This window comes from Eschrichtius robustus, chromosome 8, assembly GCF_028021215.1.
Source record: "Eschrichtius robustus isolate mEscRob2 chromosome 8, mEscRob2.pri, whole genome shotgun sequence".
Classification (NCBI taxonomy): domain Eukaryota; kingdom Metazoa; phylum Chordata; class Mammalia; order Artiodactyla; family Eschrichtiidae; genus Eschrichtius; species Eschrichtius robustus.
Window position 1 is genome coordinate 51,842,499 of NC_090831.1, and position 22,796 is coordinate 51,865,294.

Sequence of the window (22,796 nt, forward strand, 5' to 3'; positions counted from 1 at the left end):
AAATGCATGTCTCCTCTGATACAGGTGTTCTTAAATCTCTTTTTTTCCCTGTAACAGATAAAATGAATTTGTTGACATAAATACTATATAAACTGTATTGAAGAACTATTTCTCCCAGGTATGATGTCAAGAACTTTACATAATTCTTGATTTCTGTTACAAAACTTCAAGATATGAATTACGATTTGTTTTACATATGAGGAAAGCAAGCTTCACAGAGGCCAAGCAACTTGTCTAAGTTAGTTGAATTACTAAATCCTGGAATTAAGTGATAAGCCAAGTTTCACTGGCTAAAATCTACTTTCTTTCATGTGCCATCTTTCCTTCTCTATAAAATAGATGCCTGTATTAAAAAAGAAGAAAGATGTCAAGTCAATAAACTAAAAAAAGATCAAACTAAACCTAAAGCAAGCAGAAGTAAGGAAATAATAAAAATGATTAGAATGGGAATTAATGAAATAGAAATAGGGAAATATTGTAAATCAACAAAACCAAAGATTGATTTTTGAAAAGATTAATAAAACTGATAAACTTTTAGCTAGTCTTACCAAGCAAAGAGAGCAAGAGGGCAATACAGGGAAGGAGAGAAGACCCAAATTACTAAAATTAGGAATGTAAGAGGGAAACTCATTACTAATATTACAGAAACAAAGAGGAATGCTATGAAAATAAGGTAATATTATTAAAAGTGTACCAACAAATTAGATAACAGATGAAATGGATAAATTCTTAGTAAGTCACAAACTGTAAAAACTGACTTAATAAGAAAGGTAATCTAAGTAGATTTAACAAGTAAAGAAATTGAAGTGATAATTACAAAACTTCCAACAAAGAAAAGGTCAGGCATTGATAGCTTCATTAGTGAAATCTACCAAACATTTATAGAAGAATTAATAACAATCCTTCTCAGACTTTTCCGAAAAGTGGAGGAGGAGGGGACACTTCCCCATAGATTCTATGAGATCAATATGTACCCTAATACCAAAACCAGACAAAACATCATAAGGAAAAACAAAACCAGAAACTACAGTCAGTACTTTTCAGACACAAAAATTCTCAACACAATACTAGCAAACCAAATCTAACAACATATAAAAAGGATTATACAACATGACGGAGTGAAATTTCTCCCAGAAATGCAAAGTTGGATTAACATTTGAAAATCAATCAGTGTAATGCACCATATTAATAAGGGACAAAATTTTGCATAATTATCTAAATAGATTCAGAAACAAATTTTGACAAAATCTACACCTTTAAATGAAAAAAATAAAGAAAGCATTCAACAAAATAGGAATAGAAGTGAACTTCATTCTGATAAAAGAACGTATGAAAAATCCACAGCTAGCCAAGGGGGAATGACTGAATATATTACCTCTAAGATCAGGAATGGGATAAAAATGTGCTCTCTTGTCACTTCAATACACAACTGGATTTTCTAGGCAGGGCAATTAGACAAGAAAAATAAAAATTAAAATGGTCCAGATTGGAAAGGAAGAAGCAAAACTGTTATAGAAATGCAATGAGATCTAGATATGATCTCATATATAGAAACTCCTTAAAAATCCATAAATATCTATTAGAAGTTATATATGAGTTCAGCAAAGTTGCAGGATAAATATCAATGTATTAAAAAACCAATTGTTTCTCTATATACTAGCATAAATAAAATTATGAAAACAATTTTATCTGCAAAAATGCCTAAGTGCAACTGCTAGGTAGTATGATAAGCAACTGTTTGGTTTTGTAAGAAACTACCTTACTCTTTCCAGTTGCATACAATTTTAGCAGATTTATTTTTTGAATATCTATTACAGGCTAGGCTTATTTCAGGCTACACTTCTAGGAGCTTGAAGAAAGGAAATGCACAAAACACACAACATTCCTTTCCTCATATAGTACTCATTCTCGTTGGAGGAGATAACCAATTAACAAAATAAACAGGTGAATAAAATATATCAGATCTTAAAAAATGCAATGCAGAAAAAAAGACAAGTGAGGTGGATAAGGGAGGCTGGAATTTGGGACCCTTTTTATAGTGAGGACAAGGAAGACCTTTGGGAGAAGACACCGGTGGAAACTCATCTCATGTAATACAAAGTTTTAAAAGTTCATATTTCCTGATGCTTCAATGTCCCAATGAACATTCTGTGAGCACCCTGCCCAGGTAACCAGGTGCAGCACTGTGATAAGGCTGGTCCTGCCACAAGTTCCCCCTCTCACCCTCCCTGACTGTGACTTCATGATATTCACAGGCACCCATGGAATCCCCTCAAGCCTTTTCCTTGTATTAGTATATTCCACCCTGCCCCCCAGTAAAGGCACTTGCCCGCAGGTCCTCATTCTCTCTTGGCCCCTTGGAACTCCCACCATATGGCACCCTGCATGTGCCTCCCCTTCCAGGACCTGTGGGTATAAAAAATCTTTCCCTCACATGGCGTTATTCCATGATCCTACCTGACAGATCTTCCTAAAATCCCATTTAAGTTATAAAAGTATTCCTTACAACACACCTGGGCTAGTTGAAGAAATCACATTCCAGATATTCCTTAACAAGTATGAAGTTAATTCCTCAGGAAGCATAGGAGCAGGGCCCTCCTGGCCACTAGGCACCGTAGGTAGAGTGTGGAGAGCCCACGATATTTTTTAGGGACCCATAAAATTTTTACTATTTAATTTCTTCTAAAATCAGAAAAAGTGAATGTATTGATAAAGAACATATAACAATAGGGGAGGGGGGTGGGAGAGGGTTGGATTGGGAGTTTGGGATTAGCAGATGCAAACCAGTATATGAAGAACGGATAAACAACAAGGTCCTACTGTTTAGCACAGGGAACTATAGTCAATATCCTCTGATAAACCACAATGGAAAAGAATATGAAAAAGAATGTATATATGTATAACTGAGTCACTTTGCTGTACAGCGGTAATTAACACAACATTGTAGTTCAACTATACCTCAATAAAAAATAAATTAAAAAAAGAACATATAACAATAAATCCAGCCTGGATTATATTCCTCTTTTTAAAGTCATATAATATAATTTTTAATTTTTTTTATGTAGGAAGGGGCCCATGAAGACAAATGTCCCTATGCCCAGAACCAGTAGGATGCATCCTGGAAAGAAGCTGAGTGCACAAGGGGAGTGGGGTAGAGAGAAATTCAAATAGTTGGGAGATTACTGGGAAAGAGCACAGAAGTCTGTAAGGCCATATTTACACTTGAGCTTTTACCCTGAGAGAGATGAGAAACAATTAGAGAATTCTGACCATAAATTAACATTTTAAAAGGATCGTTATTGCTGTGCTGTAGAGAGTAGATGGTAAAGGCAAGTGGATTATTGAAGATACTGGCAAAGTCAAAGTGAAATCATTCTCTGGCAGAGGTGACATGAAGTAGTCAATTATTGAATGCATTTATTAGTGTCCAACATCCAGAAATAGCAAGACTAAAACCACCAGATCACTAAAATAGTAACTAGCAAGAGTTTATTGTGTACGTATAACAGTTTGTGAACTGGGAGCTCTCAAACCAACGTGGGAATGAGGCTCAGAGGTATTGCTATAGAAGAGCTTATACAGTGAAAAAGTAGAGGCTGCTTATACTGTACAATGATGGGTTATAGCATTAGAGCTTCTCTAGTGATAGCGGGTTGTTTAAAAGTGGACACCACTTGCCAATTTGGGGGAACAGCCTAAGTTTCATTTATGATTGTCAGAGGCATTTGCAAGAAGTCACCGAAGTTTTGTTTGTTTTGTAAAATAAGCTAAATTAAGTTTTGCTTATGTGGCCTAATTGATTTTGTCTGTTTAGGGAATTTTCAAGTCTGGTCTCTATTTTGTACTTAACTTTAAGTTAGAATTATAAGGATTTGCTAATTGTTTGAGACTGGAGGCATAAGAGAATGAGCGTGTAGACGAATGTACTTAATTCTCCCCACCAAAAGGAAACTGGGGTCAGCTACTATCTGCCTGCTTTTAACTTCTCCAGTAAAAGGCCATAGCTTTGCTCCAAAGATTTTTATTGTTAGCATCAGCTGCTGCTTCTATATTCAGACAAGTAAATGCAGAAATATAAACAAAAAGTGTGATAATGACTGAATAGTGACAATGACGGCAGCGTAGAAATTTTGGTGTTTTCTTTTCTCCAATCAGGAGAACTTTTGTATGTTAGGATCATTTACTCTTTAGTTACCCATGATGGTGTTAGAAGCAATCGCAGTGAATATCGGATGTTGTCAACATTAATGTCTATGCCAATGATTTTCAAACAGATAAACAGTGCCGTCACTGCAGAGGGAATGAGATTGCTGAGATGAGAAGTGCATGATGGGCATATCCCAGAGGGAGTAGCTAGGAGACAAGGTGGTGATTGGGGAAAAGGAGGGGGGTGCCATGTGGAACAGACCAGTAGAATGCCTGGTAGTATCTGAACATTTTACTGAGGATGGGTTGGCTCCATTAAAGTAATGACCCACTATCAGCATTTTAAATTAGGTTTTATAGTGATTCTTTGCTCTATTTCATTCTCTTGCCCTCTTGTGGGGAAAAAAAAGTATATGGTATTCAAGTCAGATTTCCAAGGGGAAGAAAAAGAAAAGGAAACTCTCTAAAATGGAGATTGAAGTCATAACTATGACTTCATTAACAGAATACTCAACGAACTGAACCACAAACAATATTCAGTTTTCTGTAGACTAGAACACAAACTTCTGAAACTTAAAGTTTGCTTGAGAGTTGTGTGAGAGTTGTGGGAAATGGGAATTTTTGCCAAGAGATTATGAATTTACATTGTTTTCTGGTTAATAATGGAGAGCCAAGTGGAAAAAAAATCCTCCAAGGGCTGACCCTCTTAAGCCTAACCCAATCAGCAGGTCAAGAAACTTCTATCATCTTCCTGTAAATTGATCTGTTCTAATTATAGCTCAAAGGAATTACCAGGGAAACTCCTGGAAACAGTAATTAGTCAAAAAAGATTGAGATGCCCCATCAAACATTTTAGTTTTAAGAAGATATGTTTCATATTTGCAGCCTCCTTTGAACAAGGAGCCCCAGGTGCCAGTGATATAATGAGGGCACTTTATAGTACTGGGGCATGTGGTCTTCAAATGAAACAGCCTCTTCTGCCTTTTATACACATCATTTTGCCAGTTGCTGGAGTTTGCTTTAGTTTCTGGCTTCTCTGTTGACCTGATTAGCTTAACTGAGTATTTAAATTTTATTTATTCATTACTTGCTTCTGCCAATTTCCCAAAAGGATTTCAGGTGAGCTTAACTGGAAGGCCCTTCACAGAACCCTCGGCGTTGTTCCCGTTTGTAATTCACAAATCATTAACACCTCTGTACAGGATGGCCTTATCAGGCCTCTCGAGTTTTGCAGTTGATACATGGTATTTGTATTATTTATCCTGGGATGTTCTCTCTGCATATCTATTTGCAGTTTTGATGATTCATTTGGATTCTTGGATTTACATGTTCCGCGTATCGACATTTATTTGTTTGAATGCTCTCACTTATCTGCTACCAGTGGGCGTGGCGCGGGGGGAGGCGGAGTCAGCGCAGGCGGAGTCAGCAGAGGTGGAGTCAGCGGAGGCGGTGGAGCTGGGAGGTGGGGAGACTGGGGGTGGGCGGGGGGAAAGCACGAGAGTGAGTGAGTGAGTGCGTGGCTGTGTTTACCCGCACGAGACAGCGAGACGCCGGGGCCTTCCTCAGACGAGCGGGGTCTCGGCGCCCGCCAGCAGCTTCTCCCGGTCTTCGGACCCAGCGACGGCTCGGTTGTGAGGGTGCGGGGAAGCGAGTGTCCGGCCCCACACTTGGAGGACACGGACCTGGACCCCCCCGAGCTGATGCAGAAGTTCACCTGCCTGGCACCACTGACGAGGGCGTGCTCATCTCCGGGTTCCACCAGTTGCTTGGCTTCCAGCTCAACCAGGCCGGCTATGCCTTTTCCTGCCCATGACCAGCTGGAACCTACAAGCAGCAATTGGCGCCTATTATGACTTCGAGAGGCCAAACATCAGTGTGCCCTCTATGTCCTTTGTTGAAGATGCCACCATAGGAGAAGGGGAGTCGATACCTCCTGATACTCAGTTTATGAAAACATGGCGGATGCAGAATTCTGGGGCAGAGGCCTGGCCTCCAGGCGTTTGTTTTAAATACGTCAGAGGAGACCAGTTTGGACTTGTGCATGTGGTGATGGTGAGACCGCTAGAGCCCCAAGAGATTGCAGATGTCAGCGTCCAGGTGTGCAGCCCGGGCAGAGCAGGAATGTATCAGGACAGTGGAGGATATGCGCGGCCACAGGACTCTACCATGGAGATGTCGTCGGGGTCCTTCTGGGTGTGGAGGTGGGTGGACTTTTAGGAGTAACGCAGCAGCTGTCATCTTTTGAAACGGAGTGGGACACACAGCCACATCGCAAGGCAGAAGGAAACTTCAACCCCTTTGCCTCTCCCCAAAAGAACCGACAATCAGGTGAAACAATTTAAAAGACCCTGGGGATTCCGGTTCGACTCCATCAGCAAAAACACATGAGCTCCTGTTCCTGACCGCCCCAAGCAAGATGGGAGTAGACCCTCACAGAACTCTGTGAATCTGTCCCCTAGCCGTCATGCAAACAGCTTGTCGGTAAGGTAGGTGCCCTCGGAAAAGAGGAGAAAGGGCAGGTGGTGGGCCTTGGGATTTGTGATACCCCTTCATGGCAAACCTAGAAGCCTAGAATGTTCTTTAGGACTGCTTAACTCTCCTGCCAATGCAACAGCACAAATACCTCCCCCCTCCCCCCACGTCCATGTCCTGTGGATATTATTCCGTCCACGTTTGTAATTTACTACTGTCTCTCTGCTCTGGTTTGGGTGTTGAAGGAACCAACTTCTCTACCTTTAGCATTAACAAACAAAAAAAAAAGTCAAAGTATCACCAATCATTCTTCCAGTGTAAATGCATACTAAGTGTAGAGCAGCAACAGAGCTTTGTAATTCGTTCCTACTGTGTGTTTTTTGGTTTTGGGTGGGGTGTTTTTCCTGAGGAAAAAGACAAGCTCAATTATTTATCCTAAATGTTGTTGAGCTTCCAGTTTATTTACCTTGTTTGTGTGTCTTGTTGATATTTTTCCAGTCTCTTATGGCCCATCGACCTCCTCACTCACAACCCGGAGTGGCCCAAGTGATATTTTGACTTTTCATGTGTGAGGAATAAGTGAGAGAATTGTTGAGTTAATCATCATTTTAAATATTCTGATTGTTCCAAGACAGACTTCTATGTGTTTGATTTCTTGATCTGTTTCTTTCCATGCTTGCTGATTAAACAGAGCCTTTCATGCTCTGCTAAGGTGATGATGGTTCCTGGTTGTTGGTTTTGGTTGGTTAAATAAAGCCCTGATGCTGAGAGCTAAAAACAACAACAAAAAAAAGTTCTTAAAATGTATAATCTCTCTGGCCAAAATTATTTAGTACTTGAAATACCAGTTTATCTTATTTGATTGGAAATGCTTTTGGAGAAAGCAGAAAGAAAAAGAGAAGTTTAGACCTTAGCACTCAAGGTAGCATCTGACAAAAGTTACCAACTCTACTGAGCTTTCCTTCTGTGAATTTAGACAGGTAAACGCTGCTGAAACTCTATTTGTATTCTGTAGTGTAGATAGTTGTTCTCAAACTTTAACGTAGTTTAGAATTTCTTGCACTGCTTGTTCAAACACAGATTGCTGGTCTCTACACCCAGTGTTTTTGATTCAGTATCAGGTTTGGGTTTGGGAATTTGTTTTTCTAACAAGTTCCCAGGTGAAGGTGATATTGCTGGCTTGAGAACTGCTGATGTTGTAGGTTATGCCAAAGTTTAAGACAATAATTTTGCTCTTAGAAATTGTCTCTTTGTTGCAAAAAAAGGCATGAAGCCTAAATTTTGATCTCAGTATATTACTCCATGCAAGCTCTTTCCAAGGTACGTCTATTATCGGTGGCTGAAATTGTTTAACATTTAAATTCTAAATAGAAAGCTGTTTACTTCTAAGACATGTATTGATCCTATGTACAGAGAGAAAAAAGGCTTATTAGGACAGAATTCTGTTTATTTCATTGTGCCTGCTGTAAGAAATAGAATAATTGACTTACTGACTTTTTATGAATAAGCAGTACCAGTTGAGAGTAGGTAAATTTAAAATATGGTGTAAAAAATAATATAAAACCGAATGTTTTAACTCCACACACCCAGAGGTAATAATTTTACATTTTAGCATTTAATATTGCAGATTGTGTATGTGTATATTTTATATATATTTATATATAATATTATATATAACATTTACATATTATTTTAATTCTGATTTATTTTACTTAATATTACATAGTAATTACTTGTAATTACATTTTCTTACCAAAATATTCTTAAATAATTTTTAAATAGTTACAGAGTAATCATAATATATCAAAATCCCATCTCTAAACATTAGAGTTCGGCTCTTAATATTTACCTTGTAATGAGAATTTTATCACTCTTAATTACATACTTGTTGCCTACACCTGTGAAAATATCCACCTAAAGCCTCATCTCTGTCTAACCAAAACCATTTAATCCAGATCCGTCCACAGCCTATAAAACTCTCTGTGACTTAAAACATGTTTTTTCTGGTATGATCCTCTTATCACATGTGAGGTTTTAAATTCTTTCTCTAGTTAGAGTCTCTCCTACTTAAAGTAAGATCTCTATGCACACAGAGCCATGGCAGTCCTTGAGTAAGTTTGTCATATTCCCACCTGTCAATAAGCATTCAGCACATTTCTGCTCACTTGCTCTATGACAACCTGGATATCATGTGTCTTTGGGAAAACACAGTCCCACTTAAATTTCTTCCTTCTAAATCTCCTGTTTAAGGACAGCTATGGTACCTATTACCATAAGGCCAGGGATTTTTGACAACAGATCATGGCAGAGTCTTGTCAGAAACAACTCATTTAGCAAAACTTCTGGCATGTGACATTTATTCAGCCAGAAGATTTTATACTCATGAGAAATGAGAACATTTCTGTACTTACAATTTGATTTTTTTTTGCTTCATCTCATTTAACTCTTGGTAAAATCCTTGTGTGTCTCATCTGTACAAACAAAACATTATTTATAGCAAATCTCTTCCAGCTCAAAACTCAACATTACCACCAGCTCCCTCTTTTAATATCCACCAAATTAGATGATGATATTCTCTGTTATCTGTCCCAGTCTCACTATAACAGCGACATTTCTTCTGGTGATTCTTGTCCTTAAGGACTTGAAATTGCCTTAAAAACTAACCTGAGAGCATCAGGATTTATCTCCCACCTTGATTCCCATCTAAGGTCTATGAAAAACAGTCCCTGAACGGTGCTTGACACATAGTAGAACAACCAATATTTGTTGAATGAGTAATTCGTTAACACTATTAAAATTTAGCAGATGTTTTACTTTTTTTTTTTTTTTACAGAAATTAACTTTCAGTTAACAGGGGGTCTGCTTGGTTTTCATGCTGTTGTTTACTTATATTGATGTAGTAATTTACAAATCATTTGCTTCCAAAAAGAGTTTGAAGTACAGTATATAAAATATCTGTATAAGTCCATTAAACAGTAAAAGCATAATGGATGATTAAAGAGTATATTATGTTCCTCTCAAATTTATTTAAAATCAAAAATAAGCTTAATTTGTCTTCCACATGCAAAATCCATAATGAATGGTGGGTGTCGGTGGTTAGAAAAAGGAGGTTGACTTTAAATAAAAAATACCACTTAGTGATGATGATTATAACACATTTTAAATATGAGTCACTGTGTGCTTATGTTTAATATTTTAATAGCATTTATAGAATAAAAATTATGAAAAATTTAGATATATTGACATTTCTGGGTTTAGAATAGTAACAATTCTTACGTCATTAAATATGTACTGTTCTTGGCAATGGGCATGAAAATATTGCCTAGGCACATGAAGTTATACCATTTTGAGAGTATAATATTCATTGCAGCATGCCAGTCTTAAATGCAGGGATTAAAATAATTTTTCTTTTTCAGAGTAATACATTTATAATTCAACTGGCTTGCATCCACTTATTTTCCCCAGTACATGCAAAAGTGTTCAAATATTAGATCTGAAATAACTTGACTTTCTATTTAAATTTTGGTGAGTTATGACAGCAGGAGATTAAAAAGGAGCAAATACCTTGGGCAAGTGCCACTGCTCTGTTGGAGTTTTGTTTTAATGGAAGTTCATTTTTTTCTACTGGAAGACTATGTGAGATTTAGAGTTTAAATATGAACCGTATAATTCATGAGTTAGCTCATGAAGTAATTTGCTTTAACTGTGAGTCTCAGTTGTGTATTTCTTTTTTTTTTTCTTTTTTTAATGACATTTATTGTTCTCTTTCTAACTCTGCAAGCAATACATGTTCATTGCAGACAATTAGAAATACATAAAAACATGAAGTAAAATTAATAATCACCCATAATCCCCATCCCCCAGAGATAACCATCATTAGCATTTTAATGCATTTCTTCCCGGTATCTACATATATTTTTTTATACTGTATATCTTAATTTTATTTTTTTTAACATCTTTATTGGAGTATAATTGCTTTATAGTGGTGTGTTAGTTTCTGCTTTATAACAAAGTGAATCAGCTATACATAGACATATATCCCCATATCTCCTCCCTTTTGCCTCTCCCTCCCACCCTCCCTATCCCACCCCTCTAGGTGGTCACAAAGCACCGAGCTGATCTCCCTGTGCTATGTGGCTGCTTCCTACTAGCTATCTATTTTACATTTCGTAGTGTATATATGTCCATGCCACTCTCTAACTTCATCCCTGCTTACCCTTCCCCCTCCCCATGTCCTCAAGTCCATTCTCTACGTCTGCATCTTTATTCCTGTCCTGCCCCTAGGTTCTTCAGAACCATTTTTTTTTTTTTTTTTTTTTAGATTCCATATATATGTGTTAGTATACAGTATTTGTGAGTTACTTCACTCTGTATGACAGACTCTAGGTCCATCCACCTTACTACAAATAACTCAATTTCGTTTCTTTTTATGGCTAATTGAAATATAATTGACATACAACACTTTGTTAGTTCCAAGTACACAACAGCATGATTCAGTATTTCTGTACACTATAAAATGATCACCATGATATGCCTAGTTCTCATCTGTCACCATACAAAGATACTACAGTTGTATATTTCTAAATGTGTAGAAAATAAATGCCTACTTCATGGACTGTTGTAAAGATTAAATAAAATGTTACATGAAATGATTTTTCTAAATGCGTAAAAGATTAATTGTCATAGTACTTTCCCCAAATTTTATTTGTCATCTTGTCTAGTATTTCCAAGGATGGGAATGGTACTAAAACTATTCCTAAAAAATTCAAAATATTTACAAACAAGCAGAGAAAATTAATGCAGAAATCTTGAAGAGGTAAAACAGCATAGAATTTTTGAGGAACACCTGTAAATTGGTAAAGCTAGAGGGAAGAGACAATGAAAAGAAGTAGTCTGAATGCAACTAGAAAGTTAGATACCTTCCACTCATACCCACTGATGACTAAATGTTTCCTACCCAGACATTGCTTTTACTGACCCCAGAAACTATGCTAATTTTCCCCCTACTCCTGGACTGCCATTGGGCCATCTCTCTGCCTGTGAACATGGTATTGGCTGCACCAGAATCCGTTCATTACCTAACTTTTCATTGAATCTCCACAGACAGAATTAGCCTCTCCTAATCAACACATTCTGTATGTTTTATTTTTAGAGACCCATATCTATGGTCACCTTTTAGATGTAAACTTGTCTAGTACAAGAACTTAATTCCTAATCATCCTAATATTTTCAAAGCATCGATCAGATTGCAAGTAGCAGATACAAGAGCTATTTATTAAGCTGACTCCTAAATTTTGTAAAGTACATTTATTTAGCAAATTTTATTACTTTATATTTATTATATTTATTATGTTATTTAGCAAATTTTATTGCTGTATCATCCAGAGGCACATACAATTACTACTGTCATATAAAATCAGTGGGAGTGGAGGGGGATTTTGCAAGGTATATTTGCTAATGTTCAGTACATACAGGAATTTCGCAAACTAAATTCACATTATGAATATTCACATTAGGTACAGAGCATAAGATCTAACTTGTGGACTGGGGTTACAATATTGTGGAGGAGCATTAGTAAGCTTACTTGCTTGCAGAAAAATATCACCTCCTTAACCTAACTTTTATCAGAAATAATGCTGACATTTTAGTCTTGATACCTTTTTTTTAAAAAAATTATTTATTTATTTATTTGACTGTGTTGGGTTTTCGTTTCTGTGCGAGGGCTTTCTCTAATTGCGGCAAGTGGGGGCCACTCTTCATCGCGGTGCGCGGGCCTCTCACTATCGTGGCCTCTCTTGTTGCAGAGCACAGGCTCCAGACGCGCAGGCTCAGTAGTTGTGGCTCACGGGCCCAGTTGCTCCGCGGCATGTGGGATCTTCCCAGACCAGGGCTCGAACCCGTGTCCCCTGCATTGGCAGGCAGATTCTCAACCACTGCACCACCAGGGAAGCCCAGTCTTGATACTTTTGACTCCTCTCTTTCAGTGGGTTTTGAACTCAGAGAATGGATAATGCATTGTATATATTGACTCCCTTGAACTATAGCAAGGATAACTTCAGTCAATATAGTGGCAAGAAAAGAACAATTATGTTTTTTTTGCTTTAGATTTATACGTTTGCCTTTAAAAAAATTTTTGTTTTATACTGGAGTATAGTAGAGTGTATATTTTTTTTATTAGAAGGATAGTTATTTTTTCTTTTCCATTATAGTTTATTACAAGATATTTAGTATAGTTCCCTGTGCTATACAGTAGGACCTTGTTTTTTTTAATTTATTTTTTTAATTTTTATTTTATATTGGAGTAGAGTTGATTAACAATGTTGTGTTAGTTTCAGGTGTACAGCAAAGTGATTCAGTTATACACATACATGATTCTGTTGTTTTTCAAATTATTTTCACATTTAGGTTATTACGGAGTATTAAGCAGAGTTCCCTATGCTCTACAGTAGGTCCTTGTTGGTTATCTATTTTAAATAGAGCAGTGTGTACATGTGAATCCCAAACTCCCAGTCTCTCTCTCCTCCACCACCCTTCCCTGGTACTAGCCATAAGTTCGTTCTCTAAGTCTGTGAGTCTGTTTCTGTTTCATAGACAAGTTCGTTTGTATCTTTTTTTTTTTTTTTTTAGATTCCACATATAAGTGATATCATATGATATTTGTCTTTCTCTTTCTGACTTGCTTCACTTAGAATGATCATCTCCAGGTCCATTCATGTTGCTGCAAACGGAATTATTTCGTTCTCTTTTACGGCTGAGTAATATTCCATTGTATATGTGTACCACATCTTTTTAATCTGTCCTCTATTGATGGACGTTTAGGTTGCTTCCATGTCTTGGCTATTGTAAACAGCACTGCAATGAACAGTGGGGTGCATGTATCTTTTTGAACAATGGTTTTCTCCGGATATATGCCCAGGAGTGGGATTGCTGGATCATATGGTAGCTCTGTTTTTAGTTTCTTAAGGAAACTCCATACTGTTCGCCATAGTGGCTGTATCAATTTACATTCCCACCAACAGTGCAAGAGGGTTCCCTCTTCTCCACACCCTCTCCAACATTTATTGTTCATAGACTTTTTGGTGATGGTCATTCTGAGTGTGAGGTGATATATCATTGTAGTTTTGATTTTCATTTCTCCAGTAATTAGTGATATTGAACATCTTTTCTTGTGCCTCTTGGCCATCTGTATGTCTTCTTTGGAGAAATGTCTATTTAGATCTTCTGCTCATTTCTTGATTGGGTTGTTTGTTTTTTTGATATTGAGCTGCATGAGCTATTTGTATATTTTGGAGATTAATCACTTGTCGGTCTCATCGTTTGCAAATATTTTCTCCCATTCTGTGGGTTGTCTTTTCGTTTTGTTAATGGTTACCTTTACTTTGCAAAAGCTTTTAAGTTTAATTAGGTCCCATTCATTACTCTAGGAGGTGAATCCAAAAAGATATTGCTGCGATTTATGTCAAAGAGTGTTCTGCCTATGTTTTCCTCTAAGAGTTTTATAGTATCCAGTCTTACATTTAGGTTTTAATCCATGTTGTATTTATTTTTGTGTATGGTGTTAGAGAATGTTCTAATTTCATTCTTTTACATGTAGCTGTCCAGTTTTCCCAGTACCAGCTATCAAAGAGACTGTCTTGTCTCCATTGTATATTCTTGCCTCCTTTGTTGTAGATTAATTGACCATAGGTGCGTGGGTTTATTTCTGGGCTTTCTATCCTGTTCCATTGATCTGTAGTGACTTGGACTCTAAATCCACAACAAGGAGCAGAGAAAACAATACTCAAAATCGGATATTTTTAGAAATATGGGGATCCTTTATATATGTCATCTTATGATATATTTACTAGTGGAACTAAGGGCTTTTTATTAGGGTATATTTGAACTTGTAGAGAGATGTTAAAGCTGCATGTTTATTAGCACCTATTAATATTTGTTATTGCTAGTATATCAATAGAAGAGAGAAAGATTTTTTTTTTAGTGAGCATATTTTCTATGACCGTACTGAATCCATTCTCTGACTTTCACTTTTTAATGCTGGGAGAAAAATTAGTTACTTATATTCATAAGAAGTATACTGAGTCCTAATAGATTTGAGTTCACAATCCAGTTTAGCCATTGACTATCTAAAAATGGGCAAAGTAAGACAATATCTCAATTTTCTCATATGTTTATCTCAAATTCATTGTGTCTATCTCATAAAAAATAAAATAGATAATTTATGGAAGGCATGTAAAGGCATTGTCTGTCACAGAAATGCTTCCTAAAATATTATTACTATGCTTGGAGTTGTGGAAATTACAAAGGATATGAATATTGGAATAATAAAGTTAAGTAGAGAAAAGAAATAAGTAACAGAGGATCGCATATGGCATGTTACCAATGTCCAAAACAAAGAATGCTAAGCAAGATGTTATGTAGACAATAAAGAATCTGATTCAACTATAAAAATTAAGGCAAGTAAATAAAGAACATAGTCAATTTGAAATTGTATTTATGTGTGGAGAGATGGCGGACAGAATAGGATAGGAGCACATAGACTAAGTAAATCATTGCCAATGTATTAGTCCTCAGAGGAGAGGGCTAAACTAGTGCCAATCTTTGTGATTCATTCTGTCTGTTTACCTGAGTTCCATGAAAACTACAAAAGAAATATGATTAAATTGCTGTGAGAGAAAAGGATATGAAAAGTGATTGGAAGGGGAATATATAAACGTATTTTTGAAAATCTATTATTTCATAAAAGGATGAATTCAATATTATATCTAAGTTATTGGTCTTGAAAAACTCTTTTCAAAAGTCTATAACAAGAGAATTGCAGTTGATTGTACATGAATGAAAAATCTATAGGCCAGTTACCTAGATGTTCAGGATCTGACCTGCTTCAGGTTAATGATATTTTTGGAATTTGAATGCCTAGGTCTAAAAAGTTTGAAAAGGGCACAATGTTCAGCTAAAGACACATTCTGATAAAATGAATATATTTGAACAATTGTAATTCATTGCTTTAAAACGGTTCTTATCTAACAAATCATATGAATGACTCTGAACTAAAATAGAATTCCTGCCAAGAACATGATTTTATTGAACTTCTCTATTACAACGTGTACTATTTTTTCCGAAGTATTTGACTTAGAACATTATAACATTATAGACAGATACTTTTTAGCTCAGTGAATTCTTCTTTGATTATTAAGTAGTAAATATAATATATTTTAAAATTGGATGATCACTAAAATTATTTTGGAAGGTTTTCATTTTTTAGATGCCTACTGTCCAGGGTTTTTCATCCATGGCACTGTTGACATTTGGGCCAGAAATTCTTTGTTGTAGAAGGCTGTTTCACTTACTGAAAGACGTCTAGCAGCACCCCTGTCCTCAAACCACTAAATGACAGTAGCACGTACCAGATGTGACAACCAAAAATGTCTCCAGATACTGCCCAGTGTTCCCTTAAGGGCAAAATTGTTTCTGTCCCTGCTGAACACCACTGCTATAGTGATTAGACTCTCAGGTAAACATTTACAACTGTATGGGAGAAGAAAGGCCAAATACAGATGGGATTTCAAATTTCAGAAAACAGGTAGTATAGAGTTGAAGGAATAATGTGATCGATGTTTTCTTAATTTCTGTAAACTAAGCTTCTTATGTGACCAATTTTAGGCCAGTCAGGGCCTTAAAATGGGGAATGAGGGAGAAAAGGGTTGAAGTGGCATCTGATTTTAGAAGCATAATCTGTGAATTATAAGGCATTAATTTGAATCATTCACCTCTCATTCTGGGTGATATACTCACCTTGAAGGAGGAACTGCTGAAACCTGAGATGAGATGGTCCCCTGGGAAGAAAAGATGTCCTTTGTCTCTCACTACTGGCTGCTGTGGGGTCCTCCTCCTTTGCCCCAGCCAGAGAAAAATTCAGCAAAATTAATAACTTTTTTGAGTTGTTATAGCAGAGTGTTTTAGAAGTAATAAGTAAAGCTCAGATGAAAAAATTACTTCAGAAAAAGAAAAACCCTGTAAGAATTTTAAAAATATCAGATGTAGGAGAAACTCAACTTTCAGAACATTTATTTCTTACAAAGATAAATATTGAGCACCTACAGTATGCCAGGAACTGAAAAATGTGGAATGCAGCAAAGAATAGATAAGAAAAACAATCTGTTTGTAATGCATACATTTTCAATAGAGATATACCAAAAAATAACTAAATTGTATACAGTCAGCCTTCTGTAACCTCAGGTTCCTCAAACACAGATTCAACCAACCGGATTTTGCACTAAATTTGTGATTGGTGGTTTTGAGGAATCTGTGGACTTCCTGAGTATATGGTGGGACAACTATGGCACTTGAGCATCTTCAGATTTTGGAATTCCTGGTGGGTCCTGGAAGTGATACCCTAATGATACCTAGGGATAACGGTGGTACCTCAGAAGATGATACTTGCTATGTAGAGAAGTAAAAATAAGGAGCGATAGGGTAAGGGTTGACAGAGCTTTAATAAAATCACTCACTGAAGAGGTGGTATCTACACAGACACTAAAAGGAAGTGAAGGAGAACATCAGGCACCAGTCTGAGGAAACAGCAGGGGCAGAAGCTCCGAGTGGGAGTGTGCCTGGGACTATCCAGAGAACCACAAGGAAGGCAGAATTGCTGGAGTGGACAGTCTGTGAGTGAGGATAGTAGATGATTAGGTCAGAGAGGTAACCCTCTGGTGCTGTGAAGGTCATTGTAAGGATAGTGGGCTTTACTCTGAGTGAGATGGGGAGAAATGGAAGGTTCTGAACAGAGCTTAGGCATGATCTGATTTATATCTTGTAGGTTCATCCTGGCTTTTACCCTGTTGATTACAAATGGAAGATGTATCAAGGTTAGAAACAGGATAGCTCTTGATACTTAAGAGGTTTAGCAATAAACAGGTGAAGCATTAAGGAGGCTTAAACCAGAGTTGTAGCAGTGGAGGTGATGAGAAATTTATGAATTCTGGCTATATTTTGAAAGGAAAATCATTTTATTTGCTGATAGATTGGATGGAGGAATGAGAGAAAGGACACTCCAAAGTTTTTGGCTTTAGTAACTAGTAGGTGGAGTTGACATCGTGGCATTAGGGAAGATTGCAGATGGGGCATATTGTAGGAGGGAGAGGTGGTGTCCACCTTTGAATCGTATTAGAGATGCTTACTAAACTTCCAAATGGGGTTTTCAAGGAGATTGTTCAAATGAGTCTGGATATCAACATATAAACATTTAAGCCAGGGTCTGGATGGTATAGACATAAGAGAGCATGTATAGATGGAGGAGATTTTCGAGTATGGAGCCCTAGGACCCTCCACCATCAAAGGGAAGACAGTAAGAAGGAGGACAGCCAGAGCGTGTGATCTCTTAGAAATCAAGTGAAGGCAGTGCCTCAGTGTCATAGGAGTGGTACACTGTTTCAAGTACTGGTAATAGTTCAAATAAGATAAAGAATGAGAATTCATCTTTAGATTTAGCATTTAGAAGTCTTTGGTGAGCACACATTAACAGAATCTATGTCTTGATGCCAGCAAAAGCCTGATAAAAGTAGGTTTATAAGAGAATAAGAAGAATTTGAGTACAGTGAGCACATGTAATTAACTTGAGGATTTTGCTGTTAAGCAGAACAGAGGAATGGTGTAGTTGCTGAAGGAGACATGAACTAATGGGAGTGCTTTGTCAAGACAGAAAAAAAAAAGAGTGTGATTCAATACTGATGGAAGAAACCTAATGGACAGAGAAAAACTGATTGTGTGGGAGAATTGTGGAATTTTGTTTGTAAGTAAATGTGGTGTGAAAGGGTGTGGACGTTCTCTTCTCATTGTTTCTATTTTACTGGTAAAAATAATAATAATAATAAAGCAACTTTCTTAGTGCAGAATAAAATGTTGAATGCCTGAGGAGAGAGGAGATAAGAATTAGTCATCTAGAAAAGGAGGAAAGTGACTGACCAGAGAAATGTAATATTACCAGCAGCATTAATAGTCGCATGAATATAATAGTCACAATTCTGTATTATTCCCCAGCTACATTCAGTTTCAGGGAAACAGGCTTGAAGTAAGTGACACTTTGCATTAAAGCAAAACAAAAGGAATAGTTTTCTTGACAAAGCCAGGAAGGGCAAGGAAGTTAAGGGAATGTGCAAGGGAGGATTACAATAATTGACTATGAATTTTAAAATGAAAAAAGAAAGAAGTGAGAATATGTGGCTGTCTGTTGTCTACTGAGTTCAACTTTGGGGTCCTATGTTCATTTTCTATTGACTACTTATATTTAATTGACTATGGATCAAATTTTCTTTCTTTGTATATGTATTTATTTTTATTGAACATTGGCCGTGACTGTGGACTCTGTTTTCTTCTTTTGAGCATCTTGATTCTTATTCAGATGGCTGGCTAAACACTTTGAATTTGTGTAGCCGTAGATTTATACTTTTAATGTGAATCTGTGTAAAGCTCAAGGTATTCCCTGAGCTGCTCAGGACTCATTCACCAGAGCCTATCTTCCATAATACCTGATTAAATCTTTATTTTAAGCTTTGTTAAAATCTAGTAGAGTGCATTCTAGGAAATGCTTACTTCCGTAGTAAGGATTTTCTCTTGTCTTAATTGGTTTTCAGAGGAGTTAAGGAGGTTATAATGAGGTTTCTCCAACCTGGCAGGACCAGAATTCGTGTCCCCAAGACTGCTCTTTGCTCTAGTATCTCTGTTCTGTGCTTAACCCAGAGCAGCTACTATCAGGAAAGCCTTACAGAGTTTCCCACTGTTCACTTAGAGCCCAGCCCTGAGCCACAGCTGTGGCCCCATTACAAATATTAATTATTAGAATCTAATTCTTGTCACTTGAGTGGGAGTAAGATTGTATTTCATTGTGGTTTTTTATAAAAAAATTCATTGATTAATCTGTTTGTATTTGGGTTTTTTCTTCTTTCTTACTGATTTTTGGTCCATAAATATTTTACATTTCATGATAATTGTTGAAACGTGAATTAATTTTTTTCATTGTCTACTTGTATTCAAATATATGAGTTAGAGTACATGTTAGAATTAATGTTCATGGATACAGAAGAGAAATACTTTTATAAAAATAATTCTAGTCAATCAATAACCATCTGCTTTTATTTAGCTTCCTTTTAAGTAAACATACTCTTTTTATTAAAATATTAATCTACATTTAGAGTTTAACCCTTGTGTGTTAGTTCTAGTTACTTCCAAAAAACTTCTATTGTTAAGTCAGGGGAACAATGAAAATAAATGGTCTAAAAATGCATTCACAGATTTTAAAGATTTATATTTAAATACTATAAAAATGCCAGTTAAAACCAACTCACCCATTATATAATTTTAGCCCTTGAAAAAGTATAGATGGGCTATGTTTGAAGAGTGTATTTTTTTTAAAACATGGCCTCAATCAAAAATTTATCTGCCTTTATAAAAAAAAAAAAATTTGTCTCCCTTTATATTAGTCTCTCTATGTCAAATAAAAAATAAGTATTGTCCTAAAACAGATCCTAATAAATCTGAATGATTGTTTTGTTTCCTTCACCGGATGATTGCACAATAACTCTTCTCGTTATATTATATTGAAAGGTGCAAGCTTAAAATGTAGTTTATTGTAAGCATGCACATTGATATCATCAATAATAAGCATATAGTTTTGTAACACAGTGACTTGTGACTAATTTCCCATGCAGTCAATCATGAACGTTTGAAGTATAATCTCTAGACTTAGAAAAATAAAGAAAACATAATTTCTACTGATTTTCTTTCTCTCTGACTGTAACTTGTATTCATCCATCAAGTTTTTAGGTATCACAAAGCAGCTTCTGGCTAAGTTCGTGATTCCCACATCACTGCATTATGAATGTCTTCAGGCTTCCTCATCCATTCTGTACTGCTAGAATTAGGTTTTCATAACCCTCACTTTTATGACTAATTAAAGATTTATCTAGCAAATCAGGAACAAGATGGCATTTGTCTCTCTCCCTTTCTTTCTCTCACTTTTCCCCTTTTTCCCCTCTTCTTTCCTTTCTTATTATCCAATCTCCCACAAGGAAGATGATTTTCCCTTTGTAGGAAGGTTAAGCTTTCCTGGATTCATTAGTGTTCCTTAAAAAGCCCAAGCTTCGCAAGACTCTTGATATTCCAGGAGAATTAGATCTCTAGTCATCTGTCTAGCTGATTAACCTGAGAGAATAATAGAATAATATTAACCTGTAATAAGTGCTGTAAAGAAAAAAAAAGAAAGAGGGAATAATAGAATTTATCTGTTCACAAGAAGGTCAAATGGTTACAGCCTGGGAATAAGCTCCTTCCTTAAGCCTCCAAGGTTCCAGGAAGACTGGAGGGGCCTAACCTTGCAGGTGTTTACATTTCAAGGTTCTTGGAAACCTCAGTATGTCCTAAAAGACCAGACACTTGGGGCTATCTGTTTTTAAAGCAATTTTGATTGTACACTAAAGGTCTGGATTAAGGAGGATATATTTTCAGTAACTGGCGGGCATGGCTGCCCCTTGATAAGCAGAAAAAATCGTATTTTCCTCATCCCTCACCTAACATGGTGTCCAACTACTCAGGTAAGACGATTAGCTTGGCTCCAGATTCTGTACTTTAATGTGGTTTCCCATTTCATGGTGGTGAAAGCCGAAGTATCAACCATAAATCTTTTCCACTAAAATTAGAGCTATATTGGAAAGTTACCAAGATTTTAGGGTAGCCAGATGCAATCCACAGTTAACTGTAGACAGAACAATCTCTGCTTCTGCCATCTTAGCTAGAGAACCACTGCACTCTTTTTTTTTTTTTTTTTTTTTTCCCTGTCAATGCTGAGAAGATTTTAGATTTGGGTAGAGAAGAGAATCAGGGACTATGCTCTACTTTCATTTAACAAGCAGATGTGGCTCCCAAGCCTTGTTATTCGAATAGCTTTGCTTTAGTTCGGCTGTAAAGAGACTGGAAGCCTAAAGGGCTGCAAATAAAAATGCCCATCAACCTGAAATCAATCATTAAGAGATCATCCTATGCAATTCATTTGTTCCTCCCATCACTAGTAAATGGAAATTGGGATATTAAAGTCACCCATTGGTAGAACTTTAAACTGTAAAAGGAAACTGCTACCAACTGTGGCAGCATCAAGCTATGTATGGGGTTAATAATGTATGTCAAAATAAAAGTTATGACAACAATCCCATAACAGATGGGGCAGTCAAGTGATGAGTTTGATACCGTCAAGTGTGAGCTATCAAGTTGAAAGTATAAAGAGGTAGTGTCTTAAATGTAATTAGAATCTGAGAAGAAAAGGATGCACATTGTTAGCTCAAGATTAGTCACTAAAAATAATTTTTCAAATCATAGTTAGGAATATAAGAGAGGAAATAAACGTGGCGCGCTCTAAAAGCTAACAATTCACTCTTTACATAGCAGGTTAGTCAGGACACACAAACATCAAGACCCCTATGCAAGATCAGACCCTGCTTCTTTTAAATGGCAGATTTTAGTGAAGTCAAATCACATTCTGTGTCTCACTTTAGTCATCTGTAAAAGGATATATTAGGACTTTTCCCTTACAAACCTAACTTGGACATGACCTTGAAGATGAAATGAGAGAATGTGAGTGAAAGTTTTTCATGTGTGAAATACCATAAAGTTGAGCTATTTTGGTGTTATACTTTTTATTATTTATGTTAATATTATTACTGCTAGTATACTGTATAATTCTTTATTGACACCTTATCCTCTGAAGTATGATGAGTTAGGAAGATTCTGTTCCCCTTTAATTAAGAATCTACTAGACTCCTTTTCAGTAGAAAAGAGAGGAAAATTACTCATGAAATATTCAATTAAGCCATCAGAGAGACTTTGGCCTGCAACTAAAAATATCGATATATGGGCAATTGCTGCCATTGAAAGCAGAAAAAAACAAGAGGAGAAGAAGAAGGAGAAGAAATTTATCCACAAATAGTCATCAGGCTAAGATCGAACTCTGTCATTGAATGGAAGGTACTACAGGCCTGAGCCCTATGATAAACTTGCAGTTGAGCTTAAAAGATGGCATATAAATAATTATCTTCAAACTTATAAGAAAACTGTATTTTCAAATGGAAAAAATGAACTGATTGAATCAGCCTCAGTTGTAGAACATATTAAAATGTATTATAGTCTTTCATACT

At 36.5% G+C, this 22,796-nt stretch overlaps 1 pseudogene; it reads left to right on the forward strand.

Annotated features, from left to right (window-relative positions):
* The window catches only part of LOC137768302 (protein ILRUN pseudogene), a 100,377-nt pseudogene extending 92,540 nt beyond the window's left edge, over positions 1–7,837 (forward strand).
* Positions 7,838–22,796: the final 14,959 nt, after the last annotated feature.